This window comes from Oncorhynchus mykiss, chromosome 27, assembly GCF_057628025.1.
Source record: "Oncorhynchus mykiss isolate SJ-2025 chromosome 27, ASM5762802v1, whole genome shotgun sequence".
In the NCBI taxonomy this organism is placed as follows: domain Eukaryota; kingdom Metazoa; phylum Chordata; class Actinopteri; order Salmoniformes; family Salmonidae; genus Oncorhynchus; species Oncorhynchus mykiss.
In genome coordinates this window covers 15954756-15977317 of record NC_143048.1, presented here as the reverse complement: position 1 = coordinate 15977317, position 22562 = coordinate 15954756, and the positions used below count along the sequence as shown (strand labels likewise).

Sequence of the window (22562 nt, the reverse complement as noted above, 5' to 3'; positions counted from 1 at the left end):
CAGAACTCACAAACGCATGTGTCTAGTAGGTTCTGGAGTAGGCATGCAATCTCACAGAGCTTCTTTGCAATCCAGTAGAAAATCAATTCACTCCAGTTTTCATCATATATCTTGACGCTGGTCCTCACAAGTGTCCTTAAAGACGTAATCCTTAGATGCACTTCATCTTACAGCAATGACATACACTACCTTTCCAAAGGTACGGTAGACTCTTCTATGTGATTTCAATGCTGCATGTGAAGTGGCTGAGATATGCAACATAAAGAAGCCACAGTACATTCTAGGTTGGCATCCAGATCTTAAGAATAATGACTGCAATTCACAGATACCCCTTTTCTAGGCCCGACAATTGACATCGATAGTAAAAGATCTAAGCAATACTGGAAATAGACAATGTTTTTGATGGACACCATTCTTTTGAAGACAGATGCATGTCGAGTGAAGTATACAGACGGACACAGACAGACGGACAGACGGACGGACGGACGGACGGGCGGGCGGGCGGGCGGGCGGGCGGACGGGCGGGCGGGCGGGCAGGCGGGCGGACAGACATATCATAAACACTGTAAAAATAACTCTGCTATTTTCCCTGTGCGATGCTCCTGTCCTTGCTATCGCTGCTTACTATGCATCCTCTCTTGCTACAAACAACCTGACAAATAGCTGGAGCCAGGATGAGTTACAATGTCACCAGCAGTCTACCAGCAATGAACCGACTGACCGGCCCTCTGCTTCACAATCTGTGTCCTGTGTCTCTAATGTTCAAAACCCCATCGGCAACAAACAAATCACACCTGTTCCCTGTTAAAGTACCACCAGTAGCTAGTTTTGGGATTGGAGAGGAAACCTGATATGAGCCCCTGAGGCGCTGTACAAGGTGAGGCACTATATTAGAGCAGAGCCCTGGGAATAGAGAGCCATTTGGGACTCATCCCTAGACCTGTTGGTGTTGCTTTATTATGTTTACACCAAATACAAACATATACAACAACTTACAGACGCACACAAACAACAATTGCCTCTGCCCAGACCCGCATGCTCACACCCCCATCCCTAGTGCCTGCATTATGGTTTGCCACAATGGCCTTAAATGTTGATGTTGCTTTAGAAAGCACATATTCATACAGTATCTACTCAGACATATAATGAGAGGCAGGTGACTGTCACTGATGATCTCTCCCTTCCCACTAAACATATGATAAAACATGAGGGGGAACCAGCCCATGCCCACAGGCATCCAGGCCTCCAGGCTCCTCTATCCCGGTGACAGGCAGGGAGAGGAGACCAGGACCCACACACTCCTCAGCCCCGGCTGGTGCTGTAGTAGCACCCACCGCTGCCCCACATTCCTCTCACTTAACTGGGGCAGCTGGGGCTTAGCTGAAACTCATTTGGCAGCCAGGGCCCTGAGAGAGATGGCTGGGGAGGAAACAGAGGAGGAGGAGGAGGAGGAGGGAGGTGTACGGCTGGAGCTCCAGACATAAATAATGACCTGTCACGAAAGCGATCGTGTGAGTAGCAGTCATTTTTGGTGAAATTAAAAAAAATTGTCCTGGAGATTAATAGCTCTCTCCGTTCCTCTCCTTCACTTGGACTGGTGCTTTCAGAATGGCTGCTGCACATTGAGACAGCTGAACATGTTGAATATGGAGCACACAAGATGGACGCTAAATGATCTGTGGTATGATAGGTCTTATGAGTGGCAAGGACCTATTATCTGAACGAATTACACAAGAAAAATAAGCCATTACACATACCTACACGGACACACACACAGTGTAAAGGCTATATATAAAATCATATTGATTTACTTTGATAACTTTCCTAATTTTATCAACCTAGCCCTTCCTCATCTGTGTGTGGTGTTATCGTCTTATGAAAAGAGGTGAATATTATATAAACAACCTGTAAGTTGGTCCTGAAGGGACTCTTCAGTATTTAGTATTTAGTGAGCTGATAGAAGTAGTGTTTTATGAACAGTGCTGTGGCTTCATGCCCTGAGGTGTGATGTTGTGTGTGAACGTGTGATGCTGTGTGTGTGTGTGTGTGTGTGTGTGTGTGTGTGTGTGTGTGTGTGTGTGTGTCTACAGTTGAAAATTAAACTGCTGGAGAGAATTGTTGATTAATGTGCAAATACATGAAACAAAGTAAAGGAAGTAGTGTATTTGTGGCTGTGTGTGATGCTGGTCTACAGATGGCAGCTGTGTTGGGGCCCACCTCAGGGGGGTTAGACCAAACCACAGTCCACACAGGAGAGAACACCAGTCATTCCACAACGTCCTCCGAGGCAGATTTGGTGTTCTTTGCCGCTCACGCCCTATGACAAAACAAACAGCATTTGTGATGTTTGGCTCGCCGCTAGGATTTCAGAAAAAAATATATACATAAATCTTTCCCTGTCTGTCTCGAGTCTCGCTGCCCAACTGCTGTCAGAGAGTTGTGGGTGTCGAGATCAGCTCAACCTGTTATTTATTTTTAAGAATACCACTAGTTGACTTTTCTTTCCATTCCCACTGTACTTTGGGTTGGGCGAGTGTAAACATTCCAGCATCGTACGTAGCACACTGCTCACACAGTGGTGTAAAGTACTTACTGTAAGTAAAAATACTTTAAAGTAAGACATAAGTCGTTTTTTTAGGGTATCTGTACTTTACTTTACTATTTACAGTATAATTTTGACAACATTTACTTTTACTTCACTACATTTTCGCTGACACCAAATAGTACTCGTTACATTTCGAATGCTTAGCAGGACAGAAAAAATGTCAAATTCACCACTTATCAAGAGAACATCCCTGGTTATCCCTACTGCCTCTGATCTGGCAGACTCAAATGCTCAAAAAACACAAATGCTTTGTTTGTAAATGTCTGAGTATTGGAGTGTGCCCCTAGCTATCCATGAAATGAAATAACAAAATAATTGTGCCGTCAATTTTGCTTAATATAAGGAATGTGAAATGACTTACACTTTTACTTTTGATACTTAAGTATATTTTAGCAATTAACATTGACTTTAGATGCTTAAATTAAAACCAAATACTTTTAGTCAAGTATGACAATTCTGTACTTATTCCACCACCGCTCACACAAAAGACTGAATTCCACTGTGAAAAAGCTTTTTTACTGTACATTATTTAGTACATTATTTAGGCACTTCTTCAACCTAATATAGTTGACCTATTATGGAATATTTTGCAAAGGCTCTATGGATTTTCCATGGGCATACATATACAGTACTAGTCAAAAGATTGGACACATCTACTCATTCCAGGGTTCTTCTTTATTTATTTTTGACTATTTTCTACATTATAGAATAATAGTGAAGACATCAAAACTATGAAATAACACATATGGAATCATGTATTAACCAAAAAAGTGTTAAACAAATCAAAATCTATTTTACATTTGAGATTCTTCAAAGTAGCCACCCTTTACCTTGTTGACAGCTTTGCACACTCTTGGCATTCTCTCAACCAGCTTCATTTTGTAGTCACGTGGAATGCATTTCAATGAACAGGTGTGCCTTGTTAAAAGTTCATTTGTGGAATTCCTTTCCTTCTCAATGTGTATGAGCCAATCAGTTGGGTTCTGACAAGGAAGGGTTGGTATATAGAAGATAGCCATATTTGGTAAAAGACCAAGTCCATATTATGGCAAGAACAGCTCAAATAATCAAAGAGAAATGACAGTCCATCATTACTTTAAGACATGAAGGTCTGTAAATCTGGAAAATGTCAAGAACTTTTGAAAGTTTCTTCAAGCACAGTTGCAGAAACCATCAAGCGCTATGATGAAACTGTCTCTCATGAGGACCACCACAGGAAAGGAAGACCCAAAGTTACCTTTGCTGCAAAGGATAAGTTCATTAGAGTTACCAGCCTCAGAAATTGCAGCCCAAATAAATGCTTTACTGAGTTCAAGCAACAGATGCATCTCAACATCAACTGTTCAGAAGAGACTGTGAATCAGGCCTTCATGATTGAATTGCTGCAAAGAAACCACTACTTAAGGACACCAATGAGAAGAAGAGACTTGCTTGGGCCAAGGGACACTAGACCGGAAATATGTTCTTTGGTCTGATGAGTCCAAATTTGAGATTTTTGGTTCCAACCACCATGTCTTTGTGAGACACAGAGTAGGTAAACGGATGTGTGGTCCCCACCGTGAGGTGTGGAGGAGGAGGTGTGATAGTGTGGGAGTGCTTTGCTGGTGACACTGTCTGTGATTTATTTAGAATTCAAGGCACACTTAACCAGCATGGCTACCACAGTATTCTGTAGCGATTCACCATCACATCTGGTTTGCGCTTAGTGGGACTATCATTTGTTTTTCAACAGGACAATGACCCAAAACACCTCCAGGCTGTGTAAGGGCTACTTGACCAAGAAGGACAGTGATGGAGTGCTGCATCAGATGACCTGGCCTTCACAATCACCCGACCTCAAACATACTGAGATGGTTTGGGATAAGTTGGACCGCAGAGGAAATGAAAAGCAGCCAACAAGAGCTCAGCATATGTGGGAACTCCTTCAAAACTGTTGGAAAAGCATTCCAGGTGAAGCTGGTTGAGAGAATGCCAAGCGTGTGCAAAGCTGTCATCAAGGCAAAGAGTGGCTACTTCGAAGAATGTCAAATATAAAATATGTTTAGATTTTTTGTTTAACACTTTTTTGGTTACTACATGACTCCACGTGTTATTTCATAGTTTTGATGACTTCACTATTATTCTACAATGTAGAAAATAGTCAAAATAAAGAAAGACGCTTGAATGATTAAGTGTGCCCAAACTTGTGACTGGTACTGTAATCAGAAATACAAAGAGGTGTTGTGTAAATGACAACAGACAGTTAGGAATAGGCTATTCTACAGAAGAGACAAAGACCCTTTAAGCTTTGTGACTATGATAAGTCTGGGGCAAGCATTTGTCAGTGATAAGCCTGCAGTTGGTATCTTAAAGGCTTTCATCAATATTAGTTGAACTAAAAATAGTGCAATCAATTCACAGCAATAGCTTTATAAAACCAACCAGTATGGGTAGAGTGGAAAAAATAGATGACCTCGAATATCTGGATATCCCTTAAAATAGAACATCAACAAAAAATTACGGCAAAAACATTGTCAAGAAGTCGCACTAGTTTTACTCTGCCAACTTCAGATTAGCGTTCAAAACTTTTCCGCTAAGATGATGACTATTGTTTTGTGGAGCTGCCTAGATTTTTTTAGCGAAGGAGGTGATGGCGAACAAGAAAATAAACATTTGACATCTTTTGGCTGGGCAGCCTTGTTTTCCTTCCAATTAAACCTTTATGATACCATTCAGTCATTTAACTTCTCAACTCCTGACTTACACAAACACGGGTGCTACTGTATATCACTATATTATTGATAGACACCACTAGCGTAGCCGCAGGGAAAATGCCGTAATCAGTTCCTGTTTCAGCAGACCCAGGGGCATGGGCAGTAATTAATGGAGTTAATGTTTCCCTACTGAGGAAATCTCTGATTACTCAAGGTAACACAGAGAATGGACTCTATTCATAAAACTCTTGCTGTTCTCCTAAAATGTACTTTTCCAAAACCACCATATATATGCCCCAACCTTCAGCTGATTGCCTTTCCAACTACATACACTGAAATACCACATGTAATTTGCCTGTTTCAGCCATGGGCGAAAAATAATTATAAACGTCTCTTGCATATAGGCCATGAAATTATGACGCAGTTTCTGAAAATGACCCACAATTGCGAGGCTTGGCAAAGTGGTTAATCATGTTTACAAAATTCCAGAGTTCCTGTATCTCAGTGCAAGAGACATGACTGCAGTACCTGGTTCAAATCCAGGCTGCATCACATCTGACTGTGATTGGCAGTCCCGTAGGGTGGCGCATAATAGGCCCAGCGTCATCTGGGTTTGGCTGGTGTAGGCCATCATTGTAAATAAGAATGTGTTCTTAACAGACTTGCCTAGTTAAATAAAAAATACATTTAAAGAAGCTAACTTGGGCCTCCTGGGTGGCGCAGTGGTCTAAGGCAGTGCTAGCTGTGCCGTCAGAGACTCTGGGTTTGAGCCCAGGCTCTGTCGCAGCCGGGCCGCGACCGGGAGGTCCATGGGGCGATGCAAAATTGGCCTAGTGTCGTCTGGGTTAGGGTGGGTTTGGCCGGTAGGGATATCCTTGTCCCATCGCGCACTAGCAACTCCTGTGGTGGGCCGCAGTGCACGCTGACCAGGTTGCCAGGTGCACAGGGTTTCCTCCGACACATTGGTGCGGCTGGCTTCCGGGTTGGATGTGAGCTGTGTTAAGAAGCAGTGCGGCTTGGCTTGGTTGGGTTGTGTTTCGGAGGACGCATGGCTATCAACCTTCGTCTCTCCCGAGCCCATATGGGAGTTGTAGCGATGAGACAAGATAGTAACTACTTACAATTGGCTACCACGAAATTGGGGAGAAAAATGGGGTAAAATAAAACAAATAAATAAATAAGAAGCTAAGCTAAGCTAAGCTAATGACAACCGATCATAACTTAAATGTTTACAAACTCCTAACTTCATGCAGAAGCTGTTTAGTGACCTAAGTACATTGCTAAATAAAGATTCAGGAGCTCAAAATATCTATTTTGTTACTGTATATGGTGACTTCTTAGAGTCCCCATAAAATCTATGGATCCGCAAGCATCCACAGAACAACTGATCATCCCCAATCTGCTGTTTAATAATTACAAAGTCAATGGACCTTTGTCTAAAGGTCCAACATATCCCTAATAGGTTCACCCTTGGCCTTAAAGCCCAGCTCCAGACCCCTACCCCAACCCCAAGCCCTAGACCCCAGCCTCTGCATAGTTTCAGCCCAATGTCAAACCCCAACTCAACCCAAACCTCAAAATCAGCCCAAATCAGCAGCCCAAGCCCAAACTCAGGCAAATCTAGAAAAGCCAAAAGCCAGCCCAGACCAGACCTGTTCCTTCCCCAGGTGGTCAGCCCCAGCTTGTAAAGCCAGCCCATGCCCCAGCCCAAAGCCAATCCCATTGGGGAATTTCAACAGACTTTCATTTCACTTCTGGCTTCTGTCCAGGCAGCTTGAGCCACAGCCACACAAAGGACCCAAGTTTCAAGTTGAACGTGAGAACCACCTCATCTCTTGACCTCTATTAGCATATGAATGGTCCAGAAAGGAACTGAAAGCAAAGAAAGATGAGGGAAAGGGAGAGTGACCGAACACAGCTCAAAGTGTGCCCTTGGCCGACTCTCCTCCTCAGTTTCAGTTACTGTGAAAACAAACTATGCCCTTTCATACAGATCTCTTTACAGGGTGACACACTCTGACAAAGAGCTACGCCCAAAAACATGTTGCTCCAACATTGCGCACACATTTTGGAAAATATGATTGGATACACAAAAACATTGCAAAGGCTTTTTTCGAAACTGTCTACATGTCTGAAATGTGGTTAAATTTATCAAATGAAATGTATATTGGGGGAAAACATCTGCGCAAAGAGCATACATTTCCTATAAAGAAAGTGCCTATTGACTATAATATTCAATGCATCTAAATCAAATTCATTGCAGTTCAGTTACTCTTATTTTCAGTTGTGTTAATAGGTGTAAAGCTATGCTGAAAAAGGCCAAACCATACCTGGTGTAGTCCTTTACTGTGAGAGACTCATTGGATAATCTGCCTAGCCAGCAGTCCCCAGGTTGGCACTATTCATTCAGTTTATCTGGGAGCGGGGAGGGGAGTCAACCACACTGACCTTACTCTCAGTCCACTAACAAAAGGGCACACTCTCTCTGCCCTCAGCTCCAGCTGGTTAGAGGAAGAAATAGAAAGGTAGGTGAAGGAGTAGAGGAGGACCAAAAAAGGAGGGAGACAGAGACAGATCACTAACTCATCAAAGAAATTTTATCAGTACAAGTGGGGTCCAATGTGATAAGCAAAACAGTTCTTTCGGACACCAATGACAACCACAATGCCCATGTGTGTAACAATACATCCAACAGTGTTACAAAAAAATGCGATGACCCAACCTTAAGTGGCAGGAGTAGGGAGAGGAAGAAATTACAGCAGAGGTGTGGACTCCAGTTACATGACATGGACTAGAGTCTGACTCATCACAAATTTGATAACTTGAGACTCAACTTGATAGAAAATAAAATAACTTGAGACTTGAAGACTCAGGACTTTGACTTGATACTGATGACTTGAAATGATTTGTGGATTACTCTCCACGCAGCCAGAAACTGTAGCCGCAGCATCGCATTTGCAAATTGTTTTTTTTGCAACAGATTCGCGAGTGAAACGCACACTCGGCCCTCTGATTGGACCAGCAAACTGTCAATCAACACAGGTCGGGTGAGCTAGCGAAGATTGCTGATTGGATCGGGTGCAGCGCAAACGCCAAATTGTAGGGAGAGAGGATTGCCATAAATAAATATGCAGCTCTATAAATTGTTTGGGGATCAATAATATGAACTGTTCACTTTGCAAGCTCACCAGAAATGGGTCATCAAGCAACAATTACTGGTCTTTTGGTATGTCAAAATTGCTTGAAATGTATAATTCACTTATGAAGCATTTGGAATTTGTTGTTAAAATTAATTATTGAAATGTGTTGTAAACCAAATAATGAAAAGGGCTGTATGGTAGCCTTAATAAATAGACAAATATTTGTAGTCATTGCACATATAGATTTTTTTTCTTACTTCACTTGAGACTTCACTTGATAAAAACGTGTGACTCGACTCGACTTGCTCTTAGAATGCACGACTTGGATTTAACTCAAAGCTCGACCCATTCTACTTGGGATTCAAACTGAAATTTTAGTGGCAGGCAGGAAGAGGCATATGAACGTCAAAGACATTGGCTGCTGTGGACATACAGTATGTTATATTATGCTTGGCCTGCCAGTCCTCAACATGAAACAAAGCTCTGCAAATCTGTTCCCCGTGTGCCCATTATTCACCTCTCTCTCTCATTTCCCCCTCCTCACTTTGTCTGCCAGCTACACACCACTCCTGTATAATTTGTTATTTTCTTCATATTATTGTCAGAGAAGTGAGAGCAAGAGAGTGAGCTGCCAGGAGAGGCAACATTTCAAAGGCGCGATGCGAGAAAAGAAATATCACATATTATCTAGCTGCTATCTTATTCCATTGTTGGAAAACCACCAGTATCTTTACACCCAGACAAGCACCCGATTCTCACAAACACCTTTAGTGGCACAGAAAAGTCTTTCCGTCCGTCTGTCCGAGGTAGATTATGTCCTGTGAGATGTGAGTAGACAGGGCTTGGAGGAGCATCCGTCTGTGCTGTGGCATTATTGCTCTCCTCCAGTGCTTTTATCATCTCTATAAATCTCCACTGTCTGAGCCTCAGCCTCCCCATAAAGAGCCAACCTGTGAGTATCACCAAAAGAGAGAGAGAGAGAGAGAGTAGTAGCCCGTACCCAGACACATCCATCTCACACGCCTCTGTCTGGAACAGACAGACGGACACGCCTGGTATATACTGTAAGCTACAACTGAGATTTTAACTTTATAATATTGATCAGAAACATCCAATAGTATAACATTTTAGACCCCAAAGACTCATTGTCTTGCAGAAAAGCACATTTTGAACACTTGGACTGGTTATTACAGTGCAGAATCACTGGTATGAGGATGCTACATGGCAAGCTACAGTAGTACAGTGAAAGGGAAGTAGCAGATAATAACAGAAGAGAGATGGTGGATTCATACAGGGTTCAGAGGAAGTGCATTGCCACAGGATCTCTCCAGTGTCAGTCAATCAAAAAGACTGAGCTCTCTGAAAATGAGAATCCACACAGATAAGTGACCCAGGTGCCGCCGAAGATTGTTTCGTCTCGCACAAAGCCGAGATAACTCTTACACAACGTGAACCGCAACCAAGAACATTGGACACAATCTACACCAAACAACTGTTGAAAACTACCTATCGCTGTATTGTGTGCGTCAAATATGTCCACCTTCAGTTTAGCAAGTAGGCCTACAGGCTACTCTTAGTACAGTATCACCTTTATGGAAAAAACACATTTGAGTCAATAACTAAAATGGACCAATATTGACCTCCAATAAAGCACAATGTTCTGTGTTTATGTTCCCTCTGTGCAGGCATGCCGTTAGCTTTATGTCAACAGACGACTGAGTCCTTTTACCCCGTATTCATAACACAGCCCTGATGTCACTGAGATAACCTTAAGTAACCACTGACGTGGATCTGCTAGCTAGACCAAACACAAGGCTTGAGTTGACACATAGAATGTACTTTGCCCAAAGATGGCTAACTTGAAACATCTTAAAACATTCACAACTATTTCTTCATGTCATTTTGAGTCAGTTTGAACTTTTGAACAGTGAAATATCACTGCAAATATCCCTTTTTTCCATGTCATTCTGAGTCACTTTTGACTGTTGGATTCATAGTCTTCAGTCAGTTTCTTATGATTCCCCATTCAGTTCTGCCAAGGCTATTCAACTATTCCTCTGGCAGTGACAGATGGCCAGGGAGAATCATTTGATCACTTCAACAGTATATGACATATTTCTTCATTTGGCATCTCTTTACAAGGCACATTTAACTGGACAAGGAACTAACACTGTCCGTTCTCTAGCCTCGCTCCCGCTCACCCTCTCATTAAATGGTCCTCCAGACAGTGACAGCGACTGTGTCAGATTGGAGACTTGCCGTGCAGCAAGTAATGAAATAAATATAATGAAATAAATATAATCCACTCCACCTTCCCACCTTTGAGTCTCTTTATACCCTTCAATATCATAATCACACAACAATTTTCTGACAAGCACGAGAAAACATGTTTCAAAACAATGAAAAAAATCCCCTTGAGGTTGCAATTTGAATATCAGCCACTTGTACAGAGATTTAGGACTCCCTAGACGGGATACCTCAGTATCTGCCCATCTAAGCTCTCATCACCATGGTGATTGTTAGGATCACCATGGTGACGATAGACTGCCCTGCTCCCATCATGCATCTGTCTACCCATCATGCCCTAGCCTTTGTCCTCTCCCCAGGAGAGATGTGGCAACACCCAGAGGAGTGGTATTAGATTGATGCATCTATTTCCAACCATCATACAAGCCCTAGTCCCAATGACTGGAGGTCAATAGTCATTGGAGCGTTTCAATGTCCCTCACCCCGGGACTAAAAAGTAACAAACAACTAAATGTGACAGGGAGCCGAAGGGAGTTGACAAGTTCACAGCTCTTTCAGAGAACATGGCTTCATACTGCTTGATGGATCCTGGGCCTACAGAGGGCAAAGACAGTAGTAGTGCACTACTTTTGACCAGAGCCCAATGGGACAAGGTCTGGGCTCATGCCTCCCCAGGCCTCTGGCCTCCATTCTCATTCCTCTGGCTCGGCATCTAGGGTGATGTTTAATGAGAAATCTTTATTGGAGTTCTCTGGGAAGAGTTGGGCCCCATGAGGTTTCTACTCATCCCAAGTTTAATTGTGAGCTGCTTGGCCCATGGCCTATGTGAGGCTACCCGAGTATATTATTATGTCTAAAATGATGCCAATGATAACTTTTATAACTGTAATTAAGCTTATGAGATAGACAATAATGTGTGATTTGATCATGTCCACTGTCACATCTGAAAACATTCAGTCTAAATCTTTTAATTTACTCAAAATCACTGGTGTCATTTGATCAAAACCAGCCTAATGTGTCTCTGCCTCAATGTTTTTTTATCTATGAAATTATTGAACGATTGATCATATATCCTCTTGGCAATTCATCGGGCCACCATCATCCATCATATATCTACTGACAAATCTACTGACCAGGCAGGTAGCCTAGCAGTTAAGAGTTTTGGGACAGTAACCGAAAAGTCACTGGTTTGAATCCCCGAGCCAGCAAGGTAGGGAGGGGTGTTATCATAAGAGTAGGGGTGTTAACCCGGTGTCCTGGCTAAATTCCCAATCTGGCTCTCAAACCATCACGGTCACCTAATAATCACCAGTTTACAATTGGCTCATTCATCCCCCTCCTCTCCCCTGTAACTATTCCCCAGGTCGTTGCTGCAAATGAGAATGTGTTCTCAGTCAACTTACCTGGTAAAATAACGGATAAATAAATAAATAAAAAAGGTGGTGGAAAAATCTGCCGCTCTGCCCTTGAGCAAGACAAACCACCACAGGGTGGTTCATAGTCAAATACTCAGTGTAAAGAGAACAACAGGGTGGTTCATAGTCAAATACTCAGTGTAAAGAGGACAACAGGGTGGTTCATAGTCAAATACTCAGTGTAAAGAGAACAACAGGGTGGTTCATAGTCAAATACTCAGTGTAAAGAGAACAACAGGGTGGTTCATAGTCAAATACTCAGTGTAAAGAGGACAACGGGGTGATCAACAGGTTTCTCCGAAAATGTTAGTGAACAGGCGTCATAGTTTACTATGATATTGTCACGCCCTGACCTTAGTGAGCCTTTTTATGTCAGGGTGTGATTTGGGTGGGCATTCTATGTGTTGTATTTCTTTGTGTTTGGCCGAGTGTGGTTCCCAATCAGAGGCAGCTGTCTATCGTTGTGATTCATAGTCAAATACTCAGTGTAAAGAGGACAACGGGGTGGTTCATAGTCAAATACTCAGTGTAAAGAGGACAACAGACAACAGACAATCATAGTCAAATACTCAGTGTAAAGAGGACAACAGGGTGGTTCATAGTCAAAATATGTCTGTTATGCCACAGTTACCAAACAGCATGTTGATTGTACTGAAGTCATTGCTCATCTCTACCAAACCTTAGCCAAAGGGAGGTAATGATAGACACAGCTGTCAGTACCTGAGGGGCTTTTTTCATTAACTTTCTCTGTCACGACCAAAGGAAAGACTGACTTAAGAGAATGGAAGGGTGATGAAATCATGGCAGCCGAGAAGACAGTTGGTAGAGAATGGTTTTTCTAAAGCTAAGAGTTATGGGTTCGATTCCCACTGAGGGCCGTCCATATGTAAAAAATGTATGCATTGACTGTAAGTTGTTGGACAAAAGCATCAACTAAATGGCATACAGTATATAGCTGGTGCAGTAGAGTAGTAGCACCACTTGTCCCACACTTCCTAGTGCTCTTGCACCACTCTCTGCCCAGAGACAGGCTGAACATACATTTCTCATCAACAGGTTTCTCCGAAAATGTTAGTGAACAGGCGTCATAGTTTACTATGATATTGTCACGCCCTGACCTTAGTGAGCCTTTTTATGTCAGGGTGTGATTTGGGTGGGCATTCTATGTGTTGTATTTCTTTGTGTTTGGCCGAGTGTGGTTCCCAATCAGAGGCAGCTGTCTATCGTTGTCTCTGATTGGGAATCATACTTAGGTAGCCTTTTTTCCCACCTATGTTGTGGGATCTTGTCCTTGTATTGTTGCTGTTGAGCCCTATAAGGCTGTACGTTTTGTTGGTGCTCTCTTTCTTGTTTTTCTGGTTATCATTAAAGAATATGATTAACCTGCATCTTGGTCCACTTCTTCAGACGATCGTTACAGAAGATCCCACCACAAAAAGACCAAGCAGCGTTTTCTGGAGGAGTGGACATGGGAGAAGATACTGGGAGGAGATACTGGAAGGCAAGGGACCCTGGGCGCAGGCTGGAGAATATCGCCGTCTTAAGGAGGAAATGGAAGCAGCAAAAGCGGAATGGCGAAGATACGAGGAGGAGATTGGCGGAGTCAGGTTATAGACCTGAGCCAAGTCCCCGTGCTTACCGTGGGGAGCGTGGTACTGGTCAGGCACCGTGTTATGCAGTGAAGCGCACGGTGTCTCCAGTGTCAGCCAGGACGGATTGTGCCGGCTCAGCGCTCCTGGCCTCCGGTGCGTCTTCGGTCCAGGATATCCTGCGGCGGCTCTGTGTCTCCGGTGCGTCTCCACAGCCCAGTACATCCTGTGCCAGCGCCTCGCAGTTGCCAGGCTAGGGTGAGCAGCCAGCCAGGATGGGTTGTGCCAGCTCTGCGCTCCAGACCTCCAGTGCGTCTTCACGGCCCAGTATATCCTGTGCCAGCTCCACAAACTAAGCCTCCAGTGATGATCCATGGCACGAAGCCTCCAGTGATGATCCATGGCACGAAGCCTCCAGGGATGATCTAGGGCATGAAGCCTCCAGGGATGATCCATGGCACGAAGCCTCCAGGGATGATCCATGGCACGAAGCCTCCAGTGATGATCCATGGCACGAAGCCTTCAGTGATGATCCATGGCACGGGCCCTCCAGTGATGATCCATGGCCCGGAGCCTGCAGTGAGGATCCATGGCACGAAGCCTCTAGCGTTGGTCTCCAGTCCGGGGTCTCCAGCGACGGTCTCCAGTCCGCAACCTATGGTGATGGTCTCCAGTCCGACGTCTCCGGCGACGGTCTCCAGTCCGGAGCCTCTGGCGACGGTCTCCAGTCCGGAGCCTCCGGCGACGGTCTCCAGTCCGGAGCCTCCGGCGACGGTCCCTAGTCCGGGGCCTGCGGCGAGGGTTCCCAGTCCGGGGCCTGCAGAGAGGGTTCCCAGTTCGGGGCCTGCAGAGAGGGTTCCCAGTTCGGGGCCTGCAGAGAGGGTTCCCAGTTCGGGGCCTGCAGAGAGGGTTCCCAGTTCGGGGCCTGCAGCGAGGGTCCCCAGTCCAGGGCCTGCAGCGAGGGTCCCCAACTCGGGGCCTACAACGAGGGTCCCCAGTCCGGGGCCTGCAGAGAGGGCCGCCAGTCCGGGGTCGGCGATGAGGGTCCCCGCACCAGAGGCGCCACAAAAGTGGGGGGAGCCAGAGGTGGAGCGGGGTCTGTGTCCCGCACCGGAGCCGCCACCGAGGATAGATGCCCACCTGGACCCTCCCTTATAGGTTCAGGTTTTGCGGCCGGAGTCCGCACCTTTGGGGGGGGACTGTCACGCCCTGACCTTAGAGAGCCTTTTTATGTCTCTATTTGGTTTGGTCAGGGTGTGATTTGGGTGGGCATTCTATGTGTTGTATTTCTTTGTGTTTGGCCGAGTGTGGTTCCCAATCAGAGGCAGCTGTCTATCGTTGTCTCGGATTGGGAATCATACTTAGGTAGCCTTTTTTCCCACCTATGTTGTGGGATCTTGTCCTTGTATTGTTGCTGTTGAGCCCTACAAGGCTGTACGTTTTGTTGGTGCTCTCTTTCTTGTTTTTCTGGTTATCATTAAAGAATATGATTAACCTGCATCTTGGTCCACTTCTTGGTCCACTTCTTTAGACAATCGTTACAGATATACTGTACCTACCTCATATCTATGTAGTAAGAGAGGGCATATCTATTAGATTATATTGCATCCTCTGTATGTCATTGAATTTCTGTCAAAGTGTGTATTGGAAAGCTACAACCATACCCACTATGAGCTTGGATTGAACTAAACAGATGCCACATACCTCATTTAGGAAAGGTCCTGAAATACTATCAAAGTTACATGTTGTCTGGAAATTCATAAAGAAGTGTGTACTTCTGTGCCTTATTTAATGAGTAAATAACAAGGAGGCTATAGGGTAATGTACACAATGTTCAACTCTACCAGCACTAGCTCTCTCTCCCCCTGGTGACATATTCTGCCCCAGTTCTAGAAGCATAAATTATAAATCTGGCAACACAATGTCTGTGGGGAGGTCACCACTGACACCAACCAGTAGCAAGGCATGAAACATGCTGGGATATACCTGGGTAGTGTTCATTAGGGAACACACCGGAAAACTAATTAAAAAACGAAATTAGCATTTCTTATGGAGGTAGTCCCGCTCCTGTTTCAGTCTGTTTTCTTCCATTTGATACCGAACGAACACGACCCAGGAATTATATCTTCAGTATTTGCACAGCCAGGTAAGCTGCCTAAAACTATGAACAGTAAAACGACAGGTTCATTATTGTATTCTTTCTCTCTGGTGATCATACCAAGATGCTGTTTATTGCTGCAATACAATGATTTCAGGGCGAAATATTCCACTACTATGTTGAAGTTAATGTAAAATTGTGAGATTAGAATAAAATAGAATGGAATAGAATTGGAATATAACATTATGTGACATTAAGTGTGTGAAGATAAGTAATCTTTGAAAATGGGCAATCATTCAAGGCTGCAGTATGAGTGTCAGTGTGCCAACTATGATCATTTGTTTCTTGACATCTGAATGCATGGTAGTGAATCAACAAAAACTAAATGTACTCTACACTCGTAGAAAAAAGAGTTCCAAAAGGGTTCTTCAAATGTCCCCATAGCGGAACACTTTTTGGTTCCAAGTAGAACCCTTTTTGATTCCAGGTATAACTATTTGGGGTTCCAAGGGTTCTACATGGAACTCAAAAGGGTTTTATCGGAAACCAAAAGGGTTCTGCCTGGAACCAAAAAGGGTTCTTCAAAGGGTTCTCCTATGGGGACAGCTGAAGAACCCTTTTAGGTTCTAGATAGAACCTTTTTTTCTAAGAGTGTATTGAAGAAAACCAGTTTTCACTCTTTCAATGACCACTGTCAAATAAGATTGACCAGAGCCATGTACTATATCTCTACATATTGCTCCAACCTGCACGCCCACGCCGTAGTCATTTCTCACTGATTCTTCCTTTATTAAAACCCCTTGGCTTCGGTCAAGACAGCAAGACACATCTTTCTACGGCTAAGGTTCTGGACTCCTATTCCAAGTCTCTCCAAAAAAGGGTTGCATAATATGCTGTGGAAGAATGCAGGCAGTTAAACCAGATACAGACTACAGTAGGTGCCACTCAGCAACACTGAAGGGCATAAAGAGAGTCCACGTGTCTGTCTGCTCACCCTGTAACATTGCACAATTCTCAACCAATAAATCCTTTCCAGGACGGTGCACCCTATAACACCACATTTCCACATACAAGCAAACATGAGATTAAATAATTTTTGACTGTGCAATAACCAGGAGAAATACATGAAATGGAAACTGCTGTCACTTGCTTGAGAACCTCATAGTACTGACCTTATCAGAAGACCACGGGTTTCTCATCTCTCCTTCCTGCTCATACTTCACACCAGCTCCCTCTTGCCTTTCTTTTGAAGTTAGTCCCTCCAGATCCACTGTTTCTGAGGCAAAGTTAGTCTGCTCATTTTCTTCTCTTCATTTTCTTGCTTCTTTCAGCTGTTTTGTCTAGTCTTTCTCCCTCGGCTATCTCTCCACACCAAAACAAAAGGGGCAAAGAAAACGAAAGGAGAGAGCTGTGCAGCGAGAGAGCATGACAGAGACCGAGAATGTGTGGCACAAAAGTCTGCTCGGACACAGTCACCTCACAACTCTCCTGTTCAAATTTAGAGGCTGGACCTGGTAGAGCAGAGCCGAGCCCCACTGAGCATGCTCAGTACTGAGAAGCACACTTTTAAATTAACATTAGTTCCTTTCCAGTCCCTGGCTTCCCCTCCCCTCTCTCCAATATCTCTCTTTCTCTCTCCCTACCTCCTCCCGCATGCCTCACAGTTGAACAGGAATCAGGAATGCTACTCTTATACGAGAGTCAAGCCATTTTCCTTACCTCTCTGGATCAACACGTATAGCCCCCCTCTGGCTGACAGACAGTCAGACAGACAGCGGAAGCAGTATTTAGTAATATTGGTGCAAGACACGCTCTACTTACAGGAACTCACAGCTTCAAGCTAATTTTCAATCCAGATTACTTGCAACAATCTTTTCATCTTTCTGTGAAGTCTAGACAGGAATGAGAGTTGATTTGAGGGTTTCTTATACTAGAACCAAAATGCTAAGTCCAGTGTTCCATAGGTCAAGTCAGAAATAAGGTTAGAATGATGTCACATGTGACCTTTCTCATTTCCCCAACATATCTCCACACGCAGCACCTTGTCGGTCATCACAAAAACACAATTTCTTGCAAATGCTTTATGAAAACATGAAATGTTTAAACAATCATATATCTATTTAACCCTCTCTTTCTCTCTCTGGTCCCTTATATCTGGGCTTGACTGATAACAACATAATCTCTTCCTATGTGTGAGCCCCTATTTGGCATCAGACTGATGATCCAGCAGGACTTCAGCTTACTGTTCACTGTGTCCCACACCACTACCTCCCACAGATGGGTGACTAACTCCCACCACTTTTCACTGTTCCCACACACACACACACACACACACACACACACACACACACACACACACACACACACACACACACACACACACACACACACACACACACACACACACACACACACACACACACACTGTTTTCAGTGCAGTGTACTTGGCTGATTGCAGAGGCTTGGGAAATGGAGAGTCATTCTGTAGAGAGTGATTATATTGCACAGTGAGAGAAGCAGCCAGTTAGATCCTGAACAGGGGTGACTAACACTGACCAGTACATATGGCACATAATGTACTGACAACAACCTAAGCATTTTATAAACATTGAGCCACCTTAACACCATTACATAAAACACTCAACATGTCTTCCAGAACAAAATTACTTAACTGTCTAATACAGCCGAAAGGTAGAAATATTGGTTATTCCTTTAAATTGTTGATCTTCTGAGACCATGTTACGCAGTTAGGTGCCTGTGTAATCTCAAGACTCCATGTTGACCCAATTCCTCTTTTTCATGGAATCTGTATGTATTGAAACCAGGCTATGCAACCAGGACAGCAGTTGGAAGACAAAAACATTCCTTATACATCTGTCCTCTGGTAGTATACAGTAGCTAGGACCACATCACAAAAACATATACACTCAAATGGCAAAGCAAAGCTATTCAATGTTTGTAACACAGAAGGGTTCACTGCTTAATTATTTGGTTCAAGATGCACTGATAGTTTTCTCTAATAAGAAAATAGTATAAATGATTTATCTTTAATTTCATAAATAGAGTTTTAAAGGAATAGGAATATAGGAATATCTGTAAAACTAAAATAAATTACATTTCAATGTAATCTTGTTGACATTATAGCATTGAAGCAATCTCTCTGAAACCTGTCCAATGTATTGGAGTAAACCTGACTGATCATGCTCTCAACAAGCTCGCACAGTCTCACATCAGAATTAAACGTTCATCCATGTTTCTCAAACGTCAAATTTTCGAAGTTGTTCAAAAGTCACATTTCGAAGCGTTTAAGGTTAAGTTTAAGTTTTAAGGTTGGGCATTAACTCTGAATGGTTAAGGTAAGGGTTAAGGTTTAGGATAGGCATAAAACTAAAATCTCAAAAACAACTTCCCATTACTGGATTTGAACACGCAACCTCTTGCATGAGAGGCAGAAGCTCATGCCCATCCACCATCCCCATTCACAACACCCTAGCAAAACCAAAGCCTACTTGAAGGTAACAGCGCTCACTCTTGCCCGTAGTTGCCGGTTTCCACATCATCTCTCGACGTCCTCAGACATGGATGGACGTCTGATACTGACTTGTATCACGGCTGACCTGGCTGACCTGGCTAAATTTGTCTCTGATTGGGCTGACCTGGCAAATAACGGGGAGCTCAGATTCAAATTCACAAAAGTCTGTTAATATGGGGGGTGGAGGACAAGATGGGGGTGAGGATCGGGGGAAGGGGGTGTCAGTCAAGCTCCAGACGGTTATGGACTGGTCCTAGAGGTCAAAGGTCAATCAAAGGTCGTGGGAAAGCACAGGTCTATATGGTGATGTCAGGGTGGTGCTCCAACTGACCAGGGAGCAGACAGACAGGCTAGGGGGGAGAAGGGTCCTAGCTACTAATTCATTACCCCCCCACCTTCATTTTTGAAGGTGCGGTTTCGAACTGCGCGTCCCCCCGCGGTGGTCTCAGAGCAGCGTCACTATGTCACAATGGGATGCTGGACTATCGCGTCTCAGTGTCTGTGGGCTATGCTTTATGCTTTAGGGATTCCTTGGGATAGCTGTTTGGGGCATTGTGAGGTTGTTTGTGGTAATTAACCGGACATGGGGAGAGAAGGAGGCGAATCATCAACAAAGTGACTAAAGCTAAGACCCTTTAGAGATAGGGCTTGCCATGCCTATCTGAGCTTTAGGAGAGCCCCAGTAGGATAGTGGCCAGTCCCTCTTAGCTCCATGCTGCCTCATTAGCTTTCTTTTACGGGGGACATGGGGGCCGGAGGCCGAACATGACCTCTGACATTGTGTGCTGACAAGCTGTGCACCGAGAACAAAGCACTGTCATTAAGAGTAGCTCAGAAGGGGCTGAGCCTTACAATGTGCAGCAGTGTCAGTCTGTAATGAAATGAAATGGCCGAATGCATTAGTTCACTCAAACGCACTGCTTGTCAACTCAAGTCTGGCACTGAAAAGGGAAGGCAGGCGGCAACAACACGCTGTTAATGGACCACACTTAACTTCCACCTGTTCCTGTGCAAATACATGTGTAAAGTCTATTGTTTGTTTGTTTTTGACCATCAAGTGCCCAAAAACCCCATAATCATGGTAGTCCACGGTAGTATATTTCCCCTCTCTTTAAGTCAATAAATCAAGAAACAAGAAAAAAAACATGTCTCAGGTGCGCAGAGAATCTAAAGCCAAGAGCCATTCTGATCTTAAGAGTTTGTGAACCAACCTAGGGCTTGTTGTCGAGAGTGGTAGAGGAGTTGACTTGAAAACATTGAGGAGAAAAACATGTTTGGCCTGCCAAAGACCACTTCTACCATTAAGAGTGGGGGGGTCAGGAAAGGTTCACTAAAGTCTGCTGTGTTTTCTATGTGGAAAGTCTCCAAGGCAATAGCAAAATGAGAGAGATGGAGAGGACATGCGTTGCATTCTCCTGATAATAGCTACTGTATGAGGACCTAACCTCAGAGACCACTTTATGTATTGACATAGCAATTAATGGATATACAGTTAATGATATCTGTGTTATCAATTAACTGCATGTATTGACAAAGCACAAACAATACCATCACCCACAGATCTCATGTCAACTTTCCCAACTTTAAATAACATTGATGCAATATTTACTTCTGGATCGATTTAGTGTCTTGAGGAAATATTATTTGCATTACCTTGATTTGTGAAAAACCAAGCTCAATAAAAAATGATTAAGTTGTTAGTTCAGGAATACATTCTTAATGACATTTGTAAAAAATAAAAACACTCAACTTAAAACTTGTAGTTATTATGCATTATTATGCCGTTATAATGCATTGCAAGACTTGTCAAGAGCATGTATAAGCCCATGATGTAAGGGATGATCAACAAGAGGCTATGTGTTCTATGGAAAATAATGAATGAGGAACGAGGAACTAACCTTCCACAGAGTTGCATTATTTTCCCTTTTATACCATGGCTATAATTGAAAATTTGCCTAGGTAACCAAACTAGCTTGCTATTATAAAATCTAATTCAACAATGACAATAATGTTTTCAATTCGGCTGTTGCTTTCAAAAGCAGCTCAAACACAGATCATGTAAGAATTAACTATAGCCTTTGAATTCCACTGTGCAAATATACCGCGCGTTATGTGGAAATAATGCACGCTCTAGAATGCCCTTCAAGACATTTAGAAACGAGCACTGGTTGCCAATATATCCTCCAAACACCGGCTTCGAGGCCATTATCACCTTTACAGTATACAACGGGTTACCAAGATATTCAAATAATGATTGACATAATTTCATAAAAAAATATATTTATTCATACTATTTCATCCTTCCAAAAGATATAGTCCCGACACAAATCTAGGGTTGCTACCCAAGCCGGCAAGTCAGGTTCGGTTGCCAGAGACGCGACCCAGTCGTTCAGTCTTTTTGTTCTGTATCTATGGACGCGACCCAGTCGTTCGTTCTAAATGTTCCATTGCCATACTGGCTGGCAACATTCTTATCCCTTTCTGCCTAGCCAACTACGGCTAACTTAGTCACGTCAAACAGTGCAGACAGAATAACAACAGTAGCTGCATTTGTTTAAGCTGTTTTTTAGTTACATTTATTTGGATACATCAATAACAATGAGTTAATGAGGCTCGATTTCGCCTGGCATAGAAAATGTGCTCTCTCATCAGGACACTGTTGGTCAGAGGAGCTAGCCAACAACGCAGCTAACACAATCACTGAAGCTGAAAAAACGTGTATATATATTTTTTTACCTTTATTTAACTAGGCACGTCTTATTTCCAATGACGGCCTATGTTTTACTTTGTTTCCTTTTACCTTTTTTTTCAATTGACATTTCTTTGTATATATCCATAAAAACGATGCCAGCTGATTCATGATTTCGACTGGCTGAGAAACGCTGCCTGCTTGTCTGTCTTGTCCCCTACACGTTCATTACTATATGACAGCTGGAGATCGAATTTGAATATTGAAACAATGTTGCAAATGTCGGAGAGACAGAAAGCAAGGTTTATACAAATCTCCACTGTTGAAAACTAAATGTTAGTCTAAAAGAAATGTGAGATAATGTCTAGATGCTTTTTATAATGGAGATCAAGTTTATAAATTGCCTGGCTGGGCTGTTGAGACAGTGGATTGTGCAGTCAGAGTAAAAAGTAATTTTAACGTCATAGATTTAGCCCGTGGTAACTTGTGGAATAGACACCGGCTGGAATGCGGTTTTAACCAATAAGCATTCAGGATTAGACCCACCCGTTGAA

The 22562-nt window shown here is 43.4% G+C and overlaps 1 long non-coding RNA gene across 3 annotated transcripts in view; it reads right to left on the bottom strand.

The window, feature by feature from the left end:
* LOC149971244 (uncharacterized) overlaps positions 1-17563 on the bottom strand; it is a 149391-nt gene extending 131828 nt beyond the window's left edge. For all 3 annotated transcript variants that reach the window (XR_016492675.1, XR_016492670.1, XR_016492674.1), the window contains exon 1: positions 16960-17563. This is a non-coding gene — a long non-coding RNA (uncharacterized LOC149971244). The remainder of the gene's footprint in view (positions 1-16959) is intronic.
* Between the last annotated feature and the right edge of the window lie 4999 nt (positions 17564-22562).